The 12715-nt window shown below is 63.8% G+C and overlaps 1 long non-coding RNA gene across 1 annotated transcript in view; it reads right to left on the bottom strand.

Annotated features, from left to right (window-relative positions):
* Window positions 1-68: 68 nt before the first annotated feature.
* LOC132830262 (uncharacterized) overlaps window positions 69-12715 on the bottom strand; it is a 32882-nt gene continuing 20235 nt past the window's right edge. The window contains exons 2-3 of the long non-coding RNA XR_009646356.1: window positions 1693-1851; window positions 69-214 (exon numbers count right to left, since the gene is read on the bottom strand). This is a non-coding gene — a long non-coding RNA (uncharacterized LOC132830262). The remainder of the gene's footprint in view (window positions 215-1692; window positions 1852-12715) is intronic.

Here is a 12715-nt window from a genome sequence, read left to right as displayed (position 1 = left end):
CCCCCCCCCCCCCCCCCCCCCCCCCCCCCCCACCCACACCCCTCCCCCCACCCTTGCCTCAATTACCTTGGAGTTTTTTCAGGACTGCCACCTCCATCTTGAGTACCTGTTTGGGTTGCTGGGCAGACTCCACTTTCAGAGCAACATTCTCACGGATTAACAAGTCTGTCGCCTCATAAATCTCCCCAAATCCACCTCCACCAATCTTCTTCAGCTGAGCAGGAGGGGACAAACAACAATACTTTAACCAAGGTCACAGCTCAAGGAGAGATAGGACAGGGCACTGGCCGGGGCGGGGGGCCGGGACTGGGGCCGGGCCGGGCGAGGGGCCGGGGGGGGCAGGGACAGATGCAGCACATCCACAATAAGGCCATGACTCAGTGTTCAGCATCACGCACGTCTCCCTCAGACACTGGAGCAGGCTGTGTTTCAAACACATCATCATCTAAACAATCTGCAGGGTTGGGATGATCAGTGGTCAGTAACATTCACACCACACAGATGCCAGGGTATCACCATCTCCAAAACCAGACAATCTAACCACTGCCCCCTGACATTCACTGGTGTTACCATCACTGAATCCCCCCAATACCAACATCCTGGGGGTTATCATTGACCAGAAACTGAACTGGCCTCACCACATAAACACAGCGGCTACAGGAGCAGGTCAGAGGCTGGGAATCCTGCGGTGAGTAACTCCCCTCCTGTCTCCCCAAAGCCTGTCCACCATCTCCAAGGTACAGCTCAGGACTGGGAGAGAATACTCCCCACTTGCCCCTGGATGGGGGCAGCTCCAACAACACAAGAAGCTCAACACCATCCAGGAGAAAGCAGCTGCTGGATTGGCCCCACACCCACAAACACCCCCTCCCTCCCCCCCCACCCCCCCTCAGTAACAGCAGTGTGTACCGTCCCCTCCCTCCTCCCACGGACGCTCAGTAACAGCAGTGTGTACCGTCCCCTCCCTCCCACCACGCTCAGTAACAGCAGTGTGTACCATCCCCTCCTTCCCCCCACCGACGCTCAGTAACAGGTGTGTACCACCCCCTCCCTCCCCCCACCCCCCCCAGTAACAGCAGTGTGTACCGTCCCCTCCCTCCCCCACCGACGCTCAGTAACAGCAGTGTGTACCATCCCCTCCCTCCCCGACGCTCAGTAACAGCAGTGTGTACTGTCTACAAGATACACTGCAGGAACTCCCCAAAGACCCTCAGGCAGCACCTTCCAAACCCACAGCCCCTTCCATCTGGAAGGATAAGGGCAACAGACACACAGGAACCCCACCCCCTGCATGTCCCCCTCCAAACCCCTCCCCATTCCTGTCTGGGAAATATCTCCCCGTTCCCTCACTGTCACTGGGTCCGAATCCTAGAATTCCCTCCCTCAGGGACATTGTGGGTCTACCCCCAGCACACGGACTGCAGTGGGTCAGGAAGGCAGCTCACTCCCACCCTCTCAGGGGGGCAACTAGGGACGGGTGATAAATACTGGGCCCAGCCAGTGATGCCCATGTGCCACAAAGGAGGAATGAAAAAACAGAGAGATGGTAGAGAGGGAGGGGGAGAGGGGAAGCTGTGATCAGGTTGGGGGAAGGGGAATCCCCCCTCAGAGAGGATCAGAGGACAGGGAGGGCGAGGGAGAATGAGGGCACTGTAGGGTTAGGGTAGGGTGAGTGGGTGGTTGTGAACTCACCACTTTCCAGCGCTCTTTGACAACAAAGGCCACGGGCAAGATGTCGACCTGTTCCCCTCCCCCACTCATCTTTGCCTCTTCCTGTGTAGGAGCTGCTAGGCACTGCATTGGTCAATGAGCCAGCCCTCACAAAGACTCCATTCCAGTTGGTCCATTTACCTGCAAACAGACAGGACATGGTCAGCAGCAGTGAGCAATCAGGCCAGAGGCTGCAGGCCGCCCGCCCGGGACAACCCCTAACCTTCCCCCGTCCGGGCCAGCTCTGCCCCACCAGGCCAGCCCCTCCTCCTCCCCCCCCGTCCCGAACCAGCCTCTCCCCCACCCGGGCCAGCCCTGCACCCCCCCGGGCCAGCCCCTCCCCCGCCCGAGCCAGCCCCACCCCCCAGGCCAGCCCCTTCCCCGCCCGGGCCAGCCCTGCTTCCCCCCAGGCCAGCCCCTCCCCTACCTTTGCCAGCCCCTCCCCTACCTCTGCCAGAGCCCACCCACCCCAGGCCAGCCCAGCTCCTTCACCCCCCCACCCCCACAGGCCAGCCCCTCCCCTTGTCCGGGCCAGCCCCTCCCCTACCTCTGCCAGCCCCCTCCCACCCCAGGCCAGCCCCTCCCCCATCCCAGGCCAGCCCAGCTCCTTCTCCCCACCCACCTCCCCGAGCCAGCCCCTCCCCAACCCGGGCCTGCCCCTCCTCAGGCATGATTCATAAGTTTGCTGATGACACTAAAACAGACGGGATCATGGACAGTGAGGAAGGTTCTCATGGATCAGCTGGGGAAGTGGGCCGAGACAAGGCAAATGGAGTTTAACATCAATTAGTGTGAGGCCTTACATTTTGGGAAGTCAAGTCAAGGTAGGAGTTTCATGGTGAATGGTCGGGCCTTAGGGAGTGTTGTGGGACAGAGGGACCTGGGAGTTCAGGTGCACAGTTCTCTGAAAGTGGAGTCCCAGGTAGACAGGGCAGGGAAGGCAGCTTGGGGCACACTGGCCTTCATCAGTCAGGGCATTGAGGATAGAAGTTGGGAAGTTATGTTGCAGTTGTACAGGATGTTGGTGAGGCCGCACTTGGAGTATTGTGTTCAGTTTTGGTCACCTTGCTACAGGAAGGATGTTATTAAACTGGAAAGAGTGCAGAAGAAATTTACCAGGATGATGCCAGGACCCCATGGTCTGAGTGATAGAGAGAGGTTGGACAAGCTAAGACATTTCTCTTTAGAGTGTAGGAGATTGAGGGGGGGCCTTACAGGGCTGTATAAGATCATGAGAGGCATGGACGGGGTGAATGCACTCAGTCTGTTTCCCAGGGTTGGGGAATCGGGGACCAGAGGGCATCAGTTTAAGGTTCGAGGGGAAAGAATAAAAGGGAACCTGAGGGACAACTTTTTTACCCAGAGGGTGGTACACAGATGGACTGAGCTGCCAGAGGATGTGGGTGAGGTGGGGACATTAACAACATTTAAAAGGCAAGTACCTGGACAGGAAAGGACTCAAAGGATATGGGCCAAGTGCAGGGAAATGGGGTTAGTGTGGATGGACATTCTGGTCAGCATGGAGCTATGACCATCACCAATAAGAGACAATCTAACCACTGCCCCTTGTCATTCACTGCGGTCACCATCACTGAATCCCCCACTAGCAACATCCTGGGGGTTACCATTGACCAGAAACTCAACTGGCCTCACCCCATAACACAGTTGCTACAAGAGCAGGGAATGCTGTGGTGAGTAACGGGAGCAGTGTGTACCATCTACAAGATGCACTGCAGAAATTCATCAAAAATCCAAGGGGTGGCTCAGTGGTTAGCACCACTGCCTCACAGCGGCAGGGACCCGGGTTTGATTCCTGCCTCGGGTGTCTGTCTGCGCAGAGTGTGCACATTCGCCCCGTGTTCTCTGGTCGGAAGGTGTGCAGGTCAGGGTGGATTGGCTATGTTAAATCTCCCATAGTGCTCAGGGATGTGTAGGTTAGGTTGATCAGGTAGGGGAATGGGTCTGGGTGGGATGCTCTTCAGTGGGTCAGTATGGACTTGATGGGCTGAATGGCCTGTTGCCACACTGCAGATGCACAGACAAGACCTTCCACAACCCACAACCACTTCGTCCTAGAAGGATAAGGGCAGCAGATCCACGGGAAACCACCCCCTGCACGTTCCTCTCCAAGCCCCTCCCCATCCTGACTGGGAAATATCTCCCCGTTCCCTCACTGTCACTGGGTCCGAATCCTGGAATTCCCTCCCTAAGGGCAGTGTGGGTCTACCCCCAGCACACGGACTGCAGTGGGTCAGGGAGGCAGCTCACCCCCACTGGCCCAGTCAGTGACCAGAAAACTGGTGTCCCACTGTGGAGGGGGGGGGGGGGGGGGGGGTACAGAGACAGAGGGGGCTGCAACAGCACATCCTGTTACTCATGACTATGGATAGGAGCAGAGATACAGGCTCCGGGGAGGGTGGGCAGGGGCTGGAGACAGCGTTGTGTTACATGTTACCCAGTAATGCACCCGTCCCACAGGGCACTACCCCACACCCCCGTCCCACAGGGCAACACCCCACACCCCCGTCCCACAGGGAAATACCCCACACCCCCGTCCCACAGGGAAATACCCCACACCCCCGTCCCATATTCCAACACCCCACACCCCCCGTCCCACAGGGCAACACCCTACACCCCCCGTCCCACAGGGCAATACCCCACACCCCCGACCCACAGGGCAACACCCCACACCCCCGACCCACAGGGCAACACCCCACACCCCCGTCCCATATTCCAACACCCCACACCCCCTGTCCCACAGGGCAATACCCCACACCCCCGTCCCATATTCCAACACCCCACACCCCCTGTCCCACAGGGCAACACCCCACACCCCCCGTCCCACAGGGCAATACCCCACACCCACGTCCCACAGGGCAACACCCCACACCCCCCGGCCCACAGGGCAACACCCCACACCCCCCGTCCCACAGGGCAACACCCCACCCCCCCCGTCCCACAGGGCAACACCCCACACACCCCCGTCCCACAGGGCAATACCCCACACCCCCCGTCCCACAGGGCAACAACCCACACCCCCGTCCCACAGGGCAATACCCCACACCCACGTCCCAGAGGGCAATACCCCACACCCCCGTCCCACATTCCAACACCCCACACCCCCGTCCCACAGGGCACTACCCCACACCGCGTCCCACAGGGCAATACCGCACACCCCCGTCCCACAGGGCACTACCCCACACCCCGTCCCACAGGGCACTACCCCACACCGCGTCCCACAGGGCAATACCGCACACCCCCGTCCCACAGGGCAATACCGCACACCCCCGTCCCACAGGGCAACACCCCACACCCCCGTCCCACAGGGCACTACCCCACACCGCGTCCCACAGGGCAATACCCTACACCCCCGTCCCACAGGGCACTACCCCACACCGCGTCCCACAGGGCAACACCCCACACCCCCGTCCCACAGGGCAATACCCCACACCCCCTGTCCCACAGGGCAACACCCCACACCCTCGTCCCACAGGGCACTACCCCACACCCCCGTCCCACAGGGCACTACCCCACACCCCCCGTCCCACAGGGCAACACCCCACACCCTCGTCCCACAGGGCAACACCCCACACCCTCGTCCCACAGGGCACTACCCCACACCCCCGTCCCACAGGGCAACACCCCACACCCCCGTCCCACAGGGCAACACCCCACACCCCCGTCCCACAGGGCACTACCCCACACCGCGTCCCACAGGGCAATACCCTACACCCACGTCCCACATTCCATACCGCACACCCCCGTCCCACAGGGCACTACCCCACACCCCCGTCCCACAGGGCAACACCCCACACCCCCGTCCCACAGGACAACACCCCACACCCCCGTCCCACAAGGCAACACCCCACACCCCCGTCCCATATTCCAATACCCCACACCCCCGTCCCACATTCCGTACCCCACACCCCCGTCCCACATTCCAATACCCCACGTCCCCGTCCCACAGGGCACTACCCCACACCCCCGTCCCACAGGGCACTACCCCACACCCCCGTCCCACAGGGCACTACCCCACACCCCCGTCCCACATTCCAATACCCAACACCCCCCGTCCCACAGTCCAATACCCCACACCCCCGCCCCACAGGGAAATACCCCACACCCACATCCCACAGGGCAACACCCTACACCCACGCCGGACAGGGCAATACCCCACACCCACGTCCCACAGGGCAACACCCCACACCCCCGTCCCACATTCCGTACCCCACACCTCGTCCCACAGGGCAATACCCCACACCCACGTCCCACAGGGCAACACCACACACCCCCGTCCCACAGGGCAATACCCCACACCCCCCGTCCCATATTCCAATACCCCACACCCACGTCCCACAGGGCACTACCCCACACCCCCCGTCCCACAGGGCAACACCCCACACCCCCGTCCCACAGGGCAACACCCCACACCCCCGTCCCACAGTCCAACACCCCACACCCCCTCCCACAGGGCAACACCCTACACCCACGTCCCACAGGGCAACACCCCACACCCCCGTCCCACATTCCGTACCCCACACCTCGTCCCACAGGGCAATACCCCACACCCCCGTCCCACAGGGCAATACCCCACACCCACGTCCCATATTCCAACACCCCACACCCCCGTCCCACAGGGCAACACCCCACACCCCCCGTCCCACAGGGCAATACCCCACACCCACGTCCCATATTCCAACACCCCACACCCCCTGTCCCACAGGACAATACCCCACACCCCCGTCCCATATTCCAACACCCCACACCCCCTGTCCCACAGGGCAACACCCCACACCCCCTGTCCCACAGGGCAATACCCCACACCCACGTCCCACAGGGCAACACCCCACACCCCCTGTCCCACAGGGCAACACCCCACACCCCCCGTCCCACAGGGCAACACCCCACACCCCCCGTCCCACAGGGCAATACCCCACACCCCCCGTCCCACAGGGCAATACCCCACACCCCCCGTCCCACAGGGCAATACCCCACACCCCGTCCCACATTCCAATATCCCACACCCCTCTCCCACAGGGCAATACCCCACACCCCTCTCCCACAGGGCAATACCCCACACCCCAGTCCCACAGTCCAATACCCCACACCCCTCTCCCACAGGGCAATACCCCACACCCCTCTCCCACAGGGGAACACCCCACTTCCCCGTCACACAGGACAATACCCCACACCCCCGACCCACAGGGCAATACCCCACACCCCCGACCCACAGGGCAACACCCCACACCCCCCGACCCACAGGGCACTACCCCACACCCTCCGTCCCACAGGGCACTACCCCACACCCTCCGTCCCACAGGGCAACACCCCACACCCCCGACCCACAGGGCAACACCCCACCGCCCCCGACCCACAGGGCAACACCCCACCGCCCCCGACCCACAGGGCACTACCCCACACCCTCCGTCCCACAGAGCAATAGCCCACACCCCCTGTCCCAAAGGACAATACCCCACACCCCCTGTCCCAAAGGACAATACCCCACACCCCCGTCCCACAGGGCAGTACCCCACACCCCCAACCCACAGGGCAACACCCCACACCCTCCGTCCCACAGGGCACTACCCCACACCCTCCGTCCCACAGGGCACTACCCCACACCCCCTGTCCCAAAGGACAATACCCCACACCCCCGTCCCACAGGGCAACACCCCACACCCCCCGTCCCACAGGGCAACACCCCACACCCCGTCCCACAGGGCAACACCCCACACCCCCGTCCCACAGGACAATACCCCACACCCCCGTCCCACAGGGCAACACCCCACACCCCCCGTCCCACAGGGCAACACCCCACACCCCCGTCCCACAGGGCAACACCCCACACCCCCGTCCCACAGGGCAACACCCCACACCCACGTCCCACAGGGCAATACCCCACACCCCCCGTCCCACAGGGCAATACCCCACACCCCCCGTCCCATAGGGCAACACCCCACACCCCCGTCCCATATTCCAATACCCCACACTCCCGTCCCATATTCCAATACCCCACACCCCCGTCCCACAGGGAAATACCCCACAACCCCGTCCCACAGGGCAATACCCCACACCCCCGTCCCACATTCCAATACCCCACACCCACGTCCCACAGGGCAACACCCCACACCCCCGTCCCACAGGGAAATACCCCACACCCCCGTCCCACAGGGAAATACCCCACACCCCCGTCCCACATTCCAAAACCCCACACCCCTCTCCCACAGGGAAATACCCCACACCCACGTCCCACAGTCCAATACCCCACAACCCCGTCCCACAGTCCAATACCCCACACCTCCCGTCCCACATTCCAATACCCCACACCCCCGTCCCACATTCCAATACCCCACACCCCCGTCCCACAGGGCAATACCCCACACCCCCGTCCCACAGGGCAATACCCCACACCCCCGTCCCACATTCCAATACCCCACACCCCCGTCCCACAGGGCAATACCCCACACCCCCGTCCCACATTCCAAAACCCCACACCCCTCTCCCACAGGGCAATACCCCACACCCCTCTCCCACAGGGCAATACCCCACACCCCTCTCCCACAGGGCAACACCCCACACCCCAGTCCCACAGGGCAACACCCCACACCCCCGTCCCACAGGGCAATACCCCACACCTCCCGTCCCACAGGGCAACACCCCACACCTCCCGTCCCACATTCCAATACCCCACACCCCTCTCCCACAGGGCAACACCCCACACCCCTCTCCCACAGGGCAATACCCCACACCCCTCTCCCACAGGGCAACACCCCACACCCCCGTCCCACAGGGCAACACCCCACACCCCCGTCCCACAGGACAACACCCCACACCCCCGTCCCACAGGGCAATACCCCACACCCCGTCCCACAGGGAAATACCCCACACCCAAGTCCCTCAGGGAAATACCCCACACCCACGTCCCACAGGGCAATACCCCACACCCACGCCCAACAGGGCAATACCCCACACCCCCGTCGCATCGGGCAATACCCCACACCCCCTGTCCCAGAGGGCAATACCCCACACCCCCGACCCACAGGGAAATACCCCACACCCACATCCCACAGGGCAATACCCCACAACCCCGTCGCATAGGGCAATACCCCACACCCCCGTCCCACAGGGCAATACCCCACACCCCCGTCCCACAGGGCAACACCCCACACCCCCGTCCCACATTCCAATACCCCACACCCCCGTCCCACATTCCGTTCTCCACACCCCCGTCCCACAGGGCAACACCCCACACTCCCGTCCCACAGGGCAACACCCCACACCCACGTCTCACAGGGCAACACCCCACACCCCCGTCCCACATTCCGTTCTCCACACCCCCGTCCCACAGGGCAACACCCCACACTCCCGTCCCACAGGGCAACACCCCACACCCACGTCTCACAGGGCAACACCCCACACCCCCGTCCCACATTCCGTACCCCACACCCCCGACCCACAGGGCACTACCCCACACCCCCCGTCCCACAGGGCAATACCCCACACCCCCGTCCCACATTCCGTACCCCACACCCCCGACCCACAGGGCACTACCCCACACCTCGTCCCACAGGGCACTACCCCACACCCCCGTCCCACAAGGCAATACCCCACACCCCCGTCCCACAAGGCAACACCCCACACCCCCGTCCCACGGGGCAACACCCCACACCCCCGTCCCACGGGGCAATACCCCACACCCCCGTCCCACAGGGCAATACCCCACACCCCCGTCCCACAAGGCAATACCCCACACCCCCGTCCCACAGGGCACTACCCCACACCTCGTCCCACAGGGCACTACCCCACACCCCCGTCCCACAAGGCAATACCCCACACCCCCGTCCCACAGGGCAATACCCCACACCCCCGTCCCACAGGGCAATACCCCACACCCCCGTCCCACAAGGCAATACCCCACACCCCCGTCCCACAGGGCAACACCCCACACCCCCGTCCCACAGGGCAATACCCCACACCCCCGTCCCACAGGGCAATACCCCACACCCCCGTCCCACAGGGCAATACCCTACACCCCCGTCCCACATGGCAATACCCCACACCCCCGACCCACAGGGCAACACCCCACACCCCCGACCCACAGGGCAACACCCCACACCCCCGTCCCACAGGGCAACACCCCACACTCCCGTCCCACAGGGCAACACCCCACACCCCCGTCTCACAGGGCAATACCCCACACCCCCGACCCACAGGGCACTACCCCACACCTCGTCCCACAGGGCAATACCCTACACCCCCGTCCCACAGGGCAATACCCCACACCCCCGTCCCACAGGGCAACACCCCACACTCCCGTCCCACAGGGCAACACCCCACACCCACGTCTCACAGGGCAATACCCCACACCCCCGACCCACAGGGCACTACCCCACACCTCGTCCCACAGGGCAATACCCCACACCCCCGTCCCACAGGGCAATACCCTACACCCCCGTCCCACAGGGCAACACCCCACACCCACGTCCCACAGGGCAACACCCCACACTCCCGTCCCACAGGGCAACACCCCACACCCACGTCGCACAGGGCAATACCCCACACCCCCGACCCACAGGGCACTACCCCACACCTCGTCCCACAGGGCAATACCCCACACCCCCGTCCCACAGGGCAATACCCCACACCCCCGTCCCATATTCCAACACCCCACACCCTCCGTCCCACAGGGCAATACCCCACACCCCCGTCCCACAGGGCAATACCCCACACCCCCGTCCCACAGGGCAATACCCCACACCCCCGTCCCATATTCCAACACCCCACACCCCCCGTCCCACAGGGCAATACCCCACACCCCCGTCCCACAGGGCAATACCCCACACCCCCGTCCCACAGGGCAACACCCCACACTCCCGTCCCACAGGGCAACACCCCACACCCACGTCTCACAGGGCAATACCCCACACCCCCGACCCACAGGGCACTACCCCACACCTCGTCCCACAGGGCAATACCCCACACCCCCGACCCACAGGGCAATACCCTACACCCCCGTCCCACAGGGCAACACCCCACACCCACGTCCCACAGGGCAACACCCCACACTCCCGTCCCACAGGGCAACACCCCACACCCACGTCTCACAGGGCAATACCCCACACCCCCGACCCACAGGGCACTACCCCACACCTCGTCCCACAGGGCAATACCCCACACCCCCGTCCCACAGGGCAATACCCCACACCCCCGTCCCATATTCCAACACCCCACACCCTCCGTCCCACAGGGCAATACCCCACACCCCCGTCCCACAGGGCAATACCCCACACCCCCGTCCCATATTCCAACACCCCACACCCCCCGTCCCACAGGGCAATACCCCACACCCCCGTCCCATATTCCAACACCCCACACCCCCTGTCCCACAGGGCAATACCCCACACCCCCGTCCCACAGGGCAATACCCCACACCCCCGTCCCATATTCCAACACCCCACACCCCCCGTCCCACAGGGCAATACCCCACACCCCCGTCCCATATTCCAACACCCCACACCCCCCGTCCCACAGGGCAACAACCCACACCCCCGTCCCACAGGGCAATACCCCACACCCACGTCCCAGAGGGCAATACCCCACACCCCCGACCCACAGGGAAATACCCCACACCCACATCCCACAGGGCAATACCCCACACCCCCGTCCCACAGGGCAAAACCCCACACCCCCCGTCCCACAGGGCAATACCCCACACCCCCCGTCCCACATTCCAATACCCCACACCCCGTCCCACATTCCAATACCCCACACCCCTCTCCCACAGGGCAATACCCCACACCCCAGTCCCACAGTCCAATACCCCACACCCCTCTCCCACAGGGGAACACCCCACTTCCCCGTCACACAGGACAATACCCCACACCCCCGTCCCACAGGGCAATACCCCACACCCCCTGTCCCACAGGGCAATACCCCACACCCCCTGTCCCACAGGGCAATACCCCACACCCCCGACCCACAGGGCAACACCCCACACCCCCCGTCCCACAGGGCAATACCCCACACCCCCGACCCACAGGGCAATACCCCACACCCCCGTCCCACAGGGCAATACCCCACACCCCCGACCCACAGGGCAACACCCCACCGCCCCCGACCCACAGGGCAACACCCCACCGCCCCCGACCCACAGGGCACTACCCCACACCCTCCGTCCCACAGAGCAATACCCCACACCCCCTGTCCCAAAGGACAATACCCCACACCCCTGTCCCAAAGGACAATACCCCACACCCCCTGTCCCAAAGGACAATACCCCACACCCCCGACCCACAGGGCAATACCCCACACCCCCGACCCACAGGGCAACACCCCACCGCCCCCGACCCACAGGGCACTACCCCACACCCTCCGTCCCACAGAGCAATACCCCACACCCCCTGTCCCAAAGGACAATACCCCACACCCCCTGTCCCAAAGGACAATACCCCACACCCCCGACCCACAGGGCAATACCCCACACCCCCGACCCACAGGGCAACACCCCACACCCCCCGTCCCACAGGGCAATACCCCACACCCTCCGTCCCACAGGGCACTATCCCACACCCCCGACCCACAGGGCAACACCCCACCGCCCCCGACCCACAGGGCAACACCCCACCGCCCCCGACCCACAGGGCACTACCCCACACCCTCCGTCCCACAGGGCACTACCCCACACCCTCCGTCCCACAGGGCACTACCCCACACCCCCTGTCCCAAAGGACAATACCCCACACCCCCTGTCCCAAAGGACAGTACCCCACACCCCCGTCCCACAGGGCAGTACCCCACACCCCCAACCCACAGGGCAACACCCCACACCCCCAACCCACAGGGCAACACCCCACACCCTCCGTCCCACAGGGCACCACCCCACACCCTCCGTCCCACAGGGCACTACCCCACACCCTCGGTCCCACAGGGCACTACCCCACACCCCCTGTCCCAAAGGACAATACCCCACACCCCCGTCCCACAGGGCAACACCCCACACCCCCGT

The sequence above is a fragment of the Hemiscyllium ocellatum genome, chromosome 3 (assembly GCF_020745735.1).
Source record: "Hemiscyllium ocellatum isolate sHemOce1 chromosome 3, sHemOce1.pat.X.cur, whole genome shotgun sequence".
Taxonomy (NCBI): domain Eukaryota; kingdom Metazoa; phylum Chordata; class Chondrichthyes; order Orectolobiformes; family Hemiscylliidae; genus Hemiscyllium; species Hemiscyllium ocellatum.
The sequence above is the reverse complement of the archived record's forward strand: the minus strand, read 5'-3'. Positions and strand labels throughout refer to the sequence as shown.